Source organism: Doryrhamphus excisus, chromosome 1 (assembly GCF_030265055.1).
Source record: "Doryrhamphus excisus isolate RoL2022-K1 chromosome 1, RoL_Dexc_1.0, whole genome shotgun sequence".
NCBI classification, from domain to species: Eukaryota; Metazoa; Chordata; class Actinopteri; order Syngnathiformes; family Syngnathidae; genus Doryrhamphus; species Doryrhamphus excisus.
Window position 1 is genome coordinate 13,899,476 of NC_080466.1, and position 12,098 is coordinate 13,911,573.

At 45.5% G+C, this 12,098-nt stretch overlaps 1 long non-coding RNA gene and 1 pseudogene across 2 annotated transcripts; one reads left to right on the top strand and one right to left on the bottom strand.

Moving 5' to 3' along the window:
• The first annotated feature begins 53 nt into the window (after positions 1-53).
• LOC131138136 (uncharacterized) lies at positions 54-9,511 on the top strand. Of its 2 annotated transcripts, XR_009132053.1 has the most exons (5): positions 54-396; positions 2,939-3,027; positions 4,015-4,249; positions 4,356-6,409; positions 6,795-9,511. It is a non-coding gene; the product is annotated as an uncharacterized LOC131138136 (long non-coding RNA). The 2 variants fall into 2 exon arrangements; XR_009132052.1 differs by having other exon boundaries at positions 72-396; positions 4,356-9,511.
• On the bottom strand, positions 1,401-11,516 carry LOC131138115 (oxysterol-binding protein 1-like; annotated as a pseudogene).
• Between the last annotated feature and the right edge of the window lie 582 nt (positions 11,517-12,098).

Sequence of the window (12,098 nt, forward strand, 5' to 3'; positions counted from 1 at the left end):
CCGTGTGAGCGGTGGTCGAAATGCATTCCAAAGAATTGCTTTTTCCAAGTAGGAAGCAGCGCCCTCTGCTGTACGCCGATTACAGCAGGCGGTCTGGGTTCAACTACTAAGCAGGCCCGACCCTGTTTTGACACAATAATGGTTTTGACTGTTTGCTTGTGTCAACTTTGTGCTGACATGCTCACACAATATTTCGTCAGTGGGAGAAAAAAACAATGCGTTAGCATCGCCAGCATTCACACGCAAATTCTCCAGAAATTGCACACAGCTCTTTCCGTGTGGTGTTTTTATGGCTGTTTGGCGACACCTGGTGGATGCAATCATCATTGAAAGCTTTTCAACAGGTCTTGAGTTGGACGCCTTGGTTACCGGATACTTTCTAACAAGCTTCTGTCTGTAAGTCCTGTCCACCTGTATTTATGTCATACCTGTGTGGATTAGCAAATGTCGTGTTTTGGACAGTAGTGTTGTTTGCTTAAGGATGCTAATTGTGATGCTAGTTGTGTTTAGCTCGGAACCTATGCCTCGCTAATGTTATAGAATGTTGACAGTTGGAAAATCAGGTCTTCGATGAATTAAATGCGATAAAGCCTGATTATTTTATTATAGTTGTAATATCTAATATTAAAGACTTTAGAGTACATCTTACACCGGGAAATAGTGCATTTGGTCCCCGTTGCTTTGATTGAATCGGGACAAAAGCTGTGATGTACCCACGGACAACCGTATTACAAAACATACATCTTAGCCAAACATCCGTTCCTACTCATACACTAGCGTGGGCAGCACTGGAGGCAGGATGGGTGAAGTGTCTTGCCCAAGGGCACAGCGGCAGTGACTGGGTTAGGGCCAACCTTCCAGTTTCTGGGCAACCTGCTCCAACCTAAAGCCAACAAGAGCCAACAATGGCGGATAGAAAGACGTTTCAGAGCCTTGATGAATAAGAAGCAGGTTCAGAGTAACGTGTTTTGAAAAAGCTTCATCTAGCGAGGAGATTCATTCACAAGTCATTTCATTAAAAAAAGGCGGCTAGAAAATGGAATTCCACACTCACTGCACCTTGTTGTCTACACCACCTTGTTGTCTACAACACCTTGATGGCTTTGACGTGGTATCGGCGTTGCACCATCCTGGATGGTCTCCCTTATAAGGCCGACCCTTATCCTAATCACAAGAGGATGAAGAGACTGTCCTACAACCTCCAGCAGAGGCATGAGTCACCAAAAGATCCTGAGTCCTGATGCGTTTATGACCTAGTCCAACAATTTACTCTTGGAGGATCTTTTTAGGATGGTCCAAATGACTGCTATGCTAATTCTACTAGTGTGAAGTCAACAGAGTATTTAGTCCATACATGTGATATGTCCACAGCTGTACATGAAGGCATCTGACAGGTACATACTTGGCCAAGTGGTTAGCGTGCATGCCACGTAGCTAACATTCGAACCAAAAAACCCCACAATATTTCAGTTTTATATTCTTGGGAAAAGATGACTCACTTCTTTTCTCTTGTATTTTTACTTTATTCTTGGAAAATGACTGCAAATGTATTTTTCGACTGTGTCAGGGGCCGATAAAGACCCCCCCCCCCCCAAGCCAGCCAGCCAGCCAGGGGTCGTTTAAAGGCTGGATCCGGCGTTGGAATGGTATGGCGGATTATAAGGAACGAAAGCCGTCACCTCAAGGTGAAGGTCCTGAATGATGGGGAGCGTCACCAGCGTGTTTTGGGTGCTTTGCGCTAGAAAGCGAGAGCAACATTGATTGGACCTTGGCTCGTGTGCTCAGTGTTCCCACAAAGCAGGCGGGCTTCGTCGTAGCGGCCGGAAACACACACAACGCTGTCCAAGAGGGAAGTCTGCTGGAAAAACAACAACGCACACAAAAAGATGGCGTCCAGGTCAACAATGTCAAAGCATGCGACCAGTCGTTACGGTGGAGGCGTCGCACCATCTCCACGCCGTCAGAAGATGTCCGGGCACATGTCCCACACGCCCGTGTCCTTGGTCTCCCAGTAGCCCCCCTTGTAGATGTGCAGGGTCTCTCCTGACTCGTCGTCGGTCTTCTCAAACCAGAGCGCCTGGTAGCTGTCTGGGTGGGGGTCTGGGGGGGAGCAAACAAGGGGATTCGTTATTGGACGTCCCTGGAAGCTCAAAGGCCGCCGCCCTCTTGGCCAGCTCAACACCAACAGGCGTCCTCCAAAATGGCTGCATTTAGTCACCAATGCCTTTCACACAGAACCGAAAGACGCGTGTGTTCTTCCGCTTGATGACCTGATTTCCTATAATAATAATAATAATTACCACCCTCACACGGAAGCCGGTATTCATCCCTCTGTGCCTTTCACACACAACACAGCAAAATGGTGTAATATTGCCACGACTGTATACTTTCACACAGCAACAAATTAGAATAATAACAGCCAATAGCCTCTTTCACACAAAGATCAGGCAAAACCTGCTGGTGCCTTTTATACAGCAACCAAGCGTCCCACCCTAGAGCGGTATTAATTCACCTGGGTCCTTCACACAGAAGCCAGTGTAGTGGTGGAATATTGCCACAATGGTGCGCCACGGCATCCCACCAGAGATAAGAATAATAAATGGCTTTCCCAATGTCAGCGCTTCACTTGGGAAGTTTGTCCTGGCATCGCGGAGCACCCTTTCATACAGTACGCCTGGAGTACCTCCACTGTGTTGACGGCTCTCACGGGTGGAATGCTCTTACTGTAGATCTCTGACTGTGCCAAGCCATCTATCTGGCTACAGATCTATATGCACTACGTCTATCTACTGTATGCTACTTGCTTTTGGGGGGGGCTCCACAAGAAGCTTCGCTGCCTTCCGCTGAGAAACAGAGAAACACGTTCAGCAGGCGTGTTTTGTTATTTCTACAAGACTAACTATACCAGCTGGTAAGCCAAGGATACTTGCATTGCCAGGATGCGGCCGCATCTCCATGGGAGGCTGGAATAATGGAGGGAAATGGAAAAAGGCGGGAGGGACAACAGGAAAGATAAAAGTTGAGCAGGTGAGTGATTGCACACGTGAAGGCTAGTGTGTCCTGCTAAGCAATGTACTGTACGCCGTCTAAAGCACGACAGTCTAAGGAGGTTTTTGCTTCATTATGATTAGCATATAGTATGTGGTAATACCTCATTTATGGCCACTAACTATATGGCGATCTGGGCCTGACCAACCATCCGCCAATTGATTTAGAAATGGAATATTTTGGTAGCAAGAGTATAGAAAACACATTTACCACATTCTAAGTACACCTTTAACATTATTAGAGCCCTCCTACTTCTATAGTCACCTTCATACTCCTACTAACCAATATAGTAGATATAATAAGAGAAAATAACACATAGAAATCCTCTTTACCATCTTCTAAATACATTTTTGAAACATTATTAGAGGTCTCTAGACATGAAATAACACCCCTATAGTCACCTTTCTTTACACTCCTATTACCCAATATAGTAGACATAAGAGAAAACAAGACAGAAAACCTATTTGCGACTTTCTAAATACACTTGATGAAGATGATTAGAGCCCTCTAGACATGAAATAACACCCCTACATCTCTTATTATTTTGACTAAATTTCTGCTGTTGTTTTTCCCCCCCATCTTTCTTTATGGAATACATGTTCTTGTCCTAATTATGACTTTATTCCCATACCATTTTTAGTTTTTCCACAACCTACCGTTCCAAAATGATAACTTTGTTTGTCTGATAGTATTCCAACTTTAAAAACCCTCCAATTTCTTCAATATTTCAGGTTGATGCTACTAAAATTATGTTAGTTTTCCCCCCTCATATTACAATCTTTGTCTTGTAAAATGATAAAGTTTTTCTCTTCTGCTGATTTTTTAATTATCAAAGTTTTCATGTTCAATGATATTTTGACATTGTGCCGCGGGCCGGGGCCTCACTTTGGACACCCTGGGCTAGATGCCACGCGGCACATGGACCAACGGCAATCACGTGATACGTGTGATACTTGCTTTCATCAGAAACCTGGCTGCCTTCCGTGGCGGTGTCGTCGGCATCAGCTAGAGGGTGAAAGGTGAGGAAGTGAGGACAGAGCGAGGGAAGATGGCGCATGTAGAAGACCACAAGGCGCACAAGGAGGCACGCAGAGGAGGCGAGTACTTGCTTTTTAAAGGTGAGTCGGAGGTCGGCTCCCGGGCGGAGGCTTTGCGTCGAGACAGAGACGAGCAGATAGAATGCACAAGGAGACGACAGCAGGTGAAAAATGGCGCCTCGTCTTACCTTCCTCTGGCGTGTGGACCGCCTTGACTGCCTCCCTCTCCCTCTCTCTCTCCCGCCGGGCCGTCCGCTGCTTCTCCTCCAGCCTCTGTTTCTCGGCGTTGGCCTCATCCCAGTGCCCGTCCTCCATCAGCCTTTGGTCGGGCCGCCGTCGGCTGTCGGTGGGCGCCACGCCCTCCTCGGGCTCGTTGAGCGTGAGGGCCAGCGAGGAGAAGAAGTACATGGTCTCCGCTCCCTCCCTGCGGTAAGACACCGGCTGATTATACGACCACGTGTTCCCCTTCAGCTTTGCCGCAAGCTAACGTACGGCAGCGGGTTCTTCCTCCAGATTTCTTTGGCTTTGAGGGTCTGGTAGACGGTTCTCTGTTTGCCCTCGCCGCCGTTCTCGCTCTTGCTGCTCTGCATGATCCTGGAGAATTCCATCTTCTCGTCCCAGGTGCCCGACAGCACGTAATGCGCCTTTCCGTCCTTGTCGGTCACCACGCCCGTCACCTAGGAGACGGAACTCAGCATTTACGCTAGCAAGCGACTGTAGTAGTAAGAGCGACTCATAAAACTCTTCAAAGTCATTACTTGCTTACATAGTACTATAAAACATTAAATATATACATATAAATATAAAAGTAAGCAATATCAAATACCAAAATATTAAAAAACACAATGTATGTATATTTATACGGCAATGTAGGCTTTTGTACATGAAAAATAGCTGTTAAGAGTGTATAAAGTATCTCTCCCATCCATGGTTTACTTGATGATAACCAACATCTCCTAAGTTCTCCCATCAGCACCTTTTAGCATTCTGTGTTGCCGTGCTGATCGTATTGTTCAGGTAAGGTACTAGTAGTACTAACCATCCATTCCTATGAACAAGGCTGTGTTGTATTGTTCAGGTGAGGTACTAGTAGTGCTAGCAAGCCATTGATGGCAGAATGAGATGGTGTGCGACTGACCTTTCGTGGCACGTCTCTGGAGAAGTAACTGTAGGGAGCGAACTTGAGGTGGCAGTGGTCCCCCGTCTTGTGGTTGATCACGTCGATCTCCCCTGACTAAAGAGAGAAAAGCAGTACTTTCTGTCACCCTGCACAGAGAGCTACGTCTTTTATCACTGTAGAGCTTGTACGATATGTACCTGGTCGATCCATAACTTGCCCACGATAATATTGTGTATTGTGGTGGTGACTTTCTTCCAGGAGTAATGGTTGTTGCTCTTGGCAAACGTGCAGTGGATGGAACCTAAGCAGAGATGCCATGACCGTACCAACCCACATGCAGAAGATAAGGTATATATATATATATATATATACTCACCCAGCGGCATGATGGACAAATATTTTCCTCGAAACTTGCTGGCCAAGGTGATTTCTTGTCCCAGAGTCCAGCCTTTTGCAGAGAAGGCGTGGTGGGCTGCAGCGGGGGGGTGGTGGCTGACCTGACAGGTGAAACATTCATTTTAGTTGACAATTTGCTGGATTTTTCAGGGAATAATACTACATCACGCTTCCAGCATCACTCTATCAATGATTCATTAATCCTGGTTGAATATGGCCTATTATTAGTAAAAAAAAACAACACACATAATGAAGCATAAAGTTAGGTGTAGCGTGTTAAGATGTGTTTGTTTGGGCCGTACCTGCTCGCAGAGGGAGCGGTAGCCACACTCCCTCAGGCGATCCAGCTCAAAGGTTTCTCCCAGCAGAGGGTTGAAGGGTTTCCCGGTGCGGTGGACGGTGGTGGAGTAGGAGGAAACGGTGAAGGCCGCCACGTAGCACATCTGCTCCAGAGAGCTCTGGCACTTTGCCGCCTTGTCCAGCAACTCGTAGTACTCCAGGTCCTCGGACAGACGTTGCAACATGGAGAGAGGCTCATTGAAGTTCACCTGGAGACGAGACAGCGTGGTGCTGAAGCTCCTGCGCCTACAAGAACAGCGCAAAGGTGTCTTACAGGCATTGGGATCTTTGAGAGCTCTTTTCCAATGCAGTTCTTCATGATGCTCCACAGGTTGAGGTAATAGTTGGGCTTGTCGGGGATACGAGTCCGCCTTTGTCTGACGGGCTCCAGGGACTGCAGGGACTCTGGGCTGGAGGCCATGGACAACTCATCAAACTGATGGAGGAGAAGGAGTTACTACACCAGGAGGTACAAAAACAAAGGCTTTATTTGCTGTGGGTGGAAATTGAAAGAACACACGTTGACTGACTGGTCGTCCATTCCGGTCTCGTTGCTGAATCCGCTTACATTGCTGCCGGATCTCCTGTGGAATGAAAACACAATTAGCTGGCGAGGTGCCTTTCAGTGTTGGGGACATGATAGGTATTTAGAAGAACAAAACACCCAATGGAACAGCATGCAGGGATTTCAGTCATGCCTACTGGTGGTGGTAAAGTATATCCGTAGACACAGCTGCCCTGGGGCAGACTGATGGAAATTTGCTTGTGAATTCACACCTATGGCCTCAGTTAGAAATCCTCCAGTTTTTGCATGTTTAATGCTAGTGGCGACTTGTCACACTTTGTTTTGACAGTCCTCAAACACACCATCTACCTTTCTCCCACGCTGCGCAGGTAAGACTGTGCTGTATTTCCCCTTTTTCTTTCCCCTCATATTTGCTCCCAAATGCTGATACTACATGGTGACCTTGCTGAGTGCTAATGTGTATATCTGTTGGGCTGGTACTGGTGGTAGTACTTCATTTGCTGTCGTTCCTGTCATAGTTGTACACAATATATCAGGTAGATGTCTATAAGGTAAGTATGCTTGCTCTTCTTTTCATTGGGCTTTTCCCTCCAAGGGTCGCCACAGCAAACCAGTCTCCTCCATCCAACCCTGTCTTCTGCACCAACTACCCTCATGTCCTCCTTCACTACATCCATAAAGCTCCTCTTTGGTCTTCCTAAACGCCTCCTACCTGGCAGCATCCTTCTACAAATATAAGTGTGCTTTGCTCATGTGTTGGACATCTCTCCTGGTGCTGTTGCGACAGTAGATCCAAATAACTTGGCTCTTACGGAGAGAGACATCTTCAGGGCTTTGAAGCTAAAAGTACCAATGAAAATTCTCAACATTCTGGGTTCCACATCCACCTCTGTGTGGGCCCACGGTGCGTCAAACACAGCAAAGTGAAAGGGAATTTTCCAGGAGCATGTTAACTTTGCCAGCCCTAACATATATTTATTTCCTAATGATTCCGACTGGCCCACGGTGCCTGGACAAAGATAAGTGATAATTGAGGGACCCCTTCCCTAGACTGTGACAAAGCTGTAGGAGGTGCTGTGCTTGGGACCTGTGATATTTTGGATCAGCGGGGACTGTAATGAACTCTGCCGGGTCCTCCATGGCATCGAAGAACACAATGTTGTCATCCTCGTCACTGGAATCTCCTTTCCCTGAAAGGGCTCCTGGAAAAACACAGATGGCGTTTAGACATGCGCATGAAAGGTCTTGGAGGAAATGGAGGAGAAGCGCACCTTTGCTACCTGAGGTGGGGTTGCTGTACGACGACGGGAGCACCGTTGCTCCACGGAAAGCTCTCTCCAAGTGGTTGTGCTGCTTGGCCAGCTGCTCCAGGGTCTCCTCCAGTCTGACCCGCTGGTCCCTCTCCAGCTGCAAGGCCTTCTGCCAGCGCTTGCTGTGGTTCTGGGCCAAGGACAGGAAGTCTCTGCATGCCTTGGAGAGCGGAAAGGCCGACAGATCAGATCCTTGCATCCTTTTGTGGTTTTTGACACGAGGCGGCGACTTACATTGATCATTGCGTTGGAGGTGATTCGGAACAGCGTCGCCCGCTCCGTCACTTGTCTCATCTTCTCACCCATGTCCCCTCCAGGCTGGATCCCCTCCAGTTCTGACAAAGACCTGTTTGTGGAATCATATCATCATCAATAATGAAATATTGGGATTGATTAGGATTCTTATTTAAGTGTGATTTTCTTAAAGAGAAACCCATTTTCATTGGGGGTGTTTTTGTCTTTTTTGTTTATTAAAAGCCATTGACATTCAATGTTAAATACTCGTCAGAAATGATCATTATATTCATGGAAAGATGGTCTCAAAATCATGCAATAACTCAGGGCTCGACAATAACGATGTACCGATGGCCCGGGGCAAGTTAAAACAAAATTCGGGCAAGTAAATCTAATCATTAATATTCCCGTCGGGCAAGTGCACTTTGGCATGCCATACTGCCAAGAGTTTTTTTTTTTACAGCGGTTCTTGTTGGGTGTTGGTAAAACATGGACTACGTAATTCCGCTGGTAATTTGCAAACCAATCCTTGCAATGGACCAATCAGAATCGTTTATTTAGACCGCGGTCCGTAATCCACAGTCCGCGTTTTACCCACACCCGTTGTTCGCGATCAACCAATCAGCGATCGTTTGACTAGGAAAACATCCATCATGGCGTCGCTGCCAACATCGTCTAATTCTGAAGGAAACAGCAAAAAGTGATGAAGCAGTGCCTCCTAAACAAGTATTTTATTAGCGGCAGCAAATCAAATGATGGCACAGGTGAGTGTATCACATTGCTGTGACAATTTGAAGTGGTCACAATGAAACACCACCCATTAGATCCAATACCAAGTGCTGATTTTGCACAAGCTACAAAATCTAGCGTTTCCATTTCTCTGTGTATTTTTCTCACCTTTGCTTCACAAATTGTTGTTTGACCATTGAGCATTTTTTTCTGGATTAAAAACACTTTACTAGTACACAAATGTGTCTATTCAATAATGTTTCATTGTGGTGCGCAACTTATAAATATCACTGCTTACTACGACTACCATGTGTAAGGTATTATTTATTATTTTATTTATTTGAGATTCTCATGTGATGCCACAAAAAATTACATGATATCATTATGGCAGTCCTTTCATTTTACATGGGGCAAGTTCGGGCAAGTAGTTCTCACCTTAAGGATTCCCTATGGGCAAGTCATTTTGGTTTTTAATGTAGAGCCCTGTAACTTTTTTACTGTCTGACCTGTTATGCTGATTGCATGTCGTTACTGTTGTGGTATGGGATGTTCTCTGCGGTCTTAGTAATATTGTTCCAGTAAAGTACTGTCAATGGAGACAAATTTCCCTCTATGGACCAATAAATCGGATCGGCACCCGGCTAAATTGGGAAATGTAGAAGGCATACTGAGGACTAGCTACTCATGAAAAGCTGGTTTGCACGTCCACACATGAGTTTGGTGTCATGGCTGATTATGCAAATTAGACAATGATGTCATCTATCCCCCACAACCCAACACTACAGTGCCTTAATGTGCTCTGTGTTGCACTTTAAGTTTAATTAGGAGTATTTGCTTCAGAAAACATTACATGTACTGTATACTGTATGTGTTGTAGTGTCATTCCCATGTGAATAATAAACATTCAATGCACTTAAATGCAAATAATGTTGGGTTAGAAAAATTTGCTCTAGTTTTTACCTTTGCAGGGCAGATCCATGCTTGACAATGAGATCGTTGCAGGTGTTCAGGTCTTCTACCTTGCTGCTGAGTGTGCGCAGCGTAGACTGGATTTCTAAGGTACGCCCGCCGCCGTGTCCCGACGTAGGAGGCGCTGAAGGACTGTCTTCACACGAGTCGTCTGCAGGAGGGGGGGTGCATAGTGACAACTGATGCATCACCGAGTTGTATTTCCAAGCAGTGTTTTGCTAACCGGATTCGTGCCCTGTGTGGAAGGCCAGCTCCAGGGCGGTGATCCAGTGCTGGCGCTCCACCTCCGAGCTGGCCTTCAGGTGGTAGGTCTGCGCGCCCCCGTTGGAAATGACAAAATTGCACGAGTCCTCCACGACAATGTTGGCCGTGGCCAGGTTGATGGTGCCGCGGCACGTGTGGCCCATCTCTGCCTGGGTCCTGTGGGACAACACAATCGTTGACTTGCATTACATGTTTAATATCTGTTGGTGTTAAAGGACTAGTGAACTTTTGGGGAATGTTGCCCATCATCCCCAATCCTTATGTGAGACATTAACACTTCTGTTACACTGCCTTTTCTGTGCATTCTAAAGATACAAAAACAGCTAAAGAGTCAGCTAAGAATGCACGTATTGAGAGCTGCATGTTGACCAAGCTACAGCTACATTTTGTTATTGGTTTGACAAACTATGCTCACAGCATGGATAGAAAATCATAAAACCTTGTTGGAGTTTTAGTAGCAAAATTTCTATGCAGCTACCTTTTAGTTGATTTTTTTGTCTCTTTAGTTGTTCTTATATCTTCAGAACACACAGAAAAGAGACAGGTGTGTGGTAAAGTCTCACATAAGGATCAGAAGTGTACTTTTCCTTTACGTTTTGCCATATAGTGCATATGGCATTGATCTTTCTGTCTACACCATGGTCATGGAGAGTGTTCTTTCAAGTATTTACCCCACCTTTCATTGCTATTGTATGCCAAGCTGGCATGTTCCGTCCTATAAAACACTTCCAAGCAACCGAGGCGCCTCTGAACGTCTCTTCAGGGACGCGGGATGGCCACCAAACTATTTACATGAGTATGTCATAGGAGCTGAGTGGTGTACCTGTAATAAGAGAGGAGTCCATTGCTCAGAACAAACCAGCGTCTCTGGTAACCTTTGATATAGTTGGTCCATTTGAAGAGCCAGCCCTTGTACGTGTCCCCTGGGGTGGGAGTAGGGGGCTTGGGGGGCTTGGGCTCCGATGACATCACTGCAGTCTGCCTACAGCCTGGGCGGTATAGAGAGTATTTGACTTATGCATTTGACTTACTTCCACTCAATATCATTATGACACATATTGACACCGGGCTATGAGCATTGGACACGCAGAAACAAACTAGCTGATCAATACACGTCATCATTCACTCCATGGCTGAATAAATGCATTTCAAGACTGGCAATGGTCGTTTAAAACGTACAGTATCTGTATTTTACGTTTTCGGATTAAACAGGCGGTGAAATGTAGCAGTCAGGTGGCGAGAGGAGCGAACCGTATGTTTAGCTAACGTTCTCGGAGCAGTTTCTGGCAGGCTTTTTTTGTTGTGTTATCAAGAGAGTTGGTGATGTTGCGATAGATAAAAAAATATATATCTGTTTCGTCGAGCAAAGAATTCATTGAGTTACCTGAAGGAGCAGGAAGCCAAATGAAGGCATCAAATCTCCTTAAAACTCCCCGGTCGCCACTAAGCTTTGCTAGCTAAACAGGAAGTGGTCATCCGAGCGGACACGTCGGAGGGGACAACCACACCGGTTCGATGAGGCATAATTGTTACAAATATTTTTATATTTTGTGACGGTTTTATTAACTCGACATCTTTCAACACCATCACCATCTTTCATCACCATTCTCATTTTCGAATAGCTTTGTATTTACTTTTCCTTCCAGCATTGCTACAACTTTGATGGTCCGATGATCCCCGTCGACCGTCCAACTTGGGTTCCTCTAGCCATTCACAATGAAAACAATGCAGATTGGCTAAAACAAGGGTTAAAGTACATGTCAAATGTAAACATACGCTACATAGTAATATAGGTTCTATTATAATAAGTACTAAAAGGAGACCAAAAAGACCAAATTACATCTCAAATCAATAATGCCAAAACCAATTAATTATATGTATTCAATATCAAATGATTTAATTTATAGGGTAATGTACATTCGATTAGTATAAAAATCAGTAACACATCAGCCATAATATTTTTTCAAAATTGATGAGTTGTTTCTACTTTGGAATTAGTAAAAAAAAGGCAAACTGCTGTATTTACAATTATGATCACTTAGTAGATGAGTAACCTTGATCAAACCTTGATCCAAGGCCTTACAAAGCGTAAAATGCGTCTATCAGTAATGGCTGCGCGTAAGAAC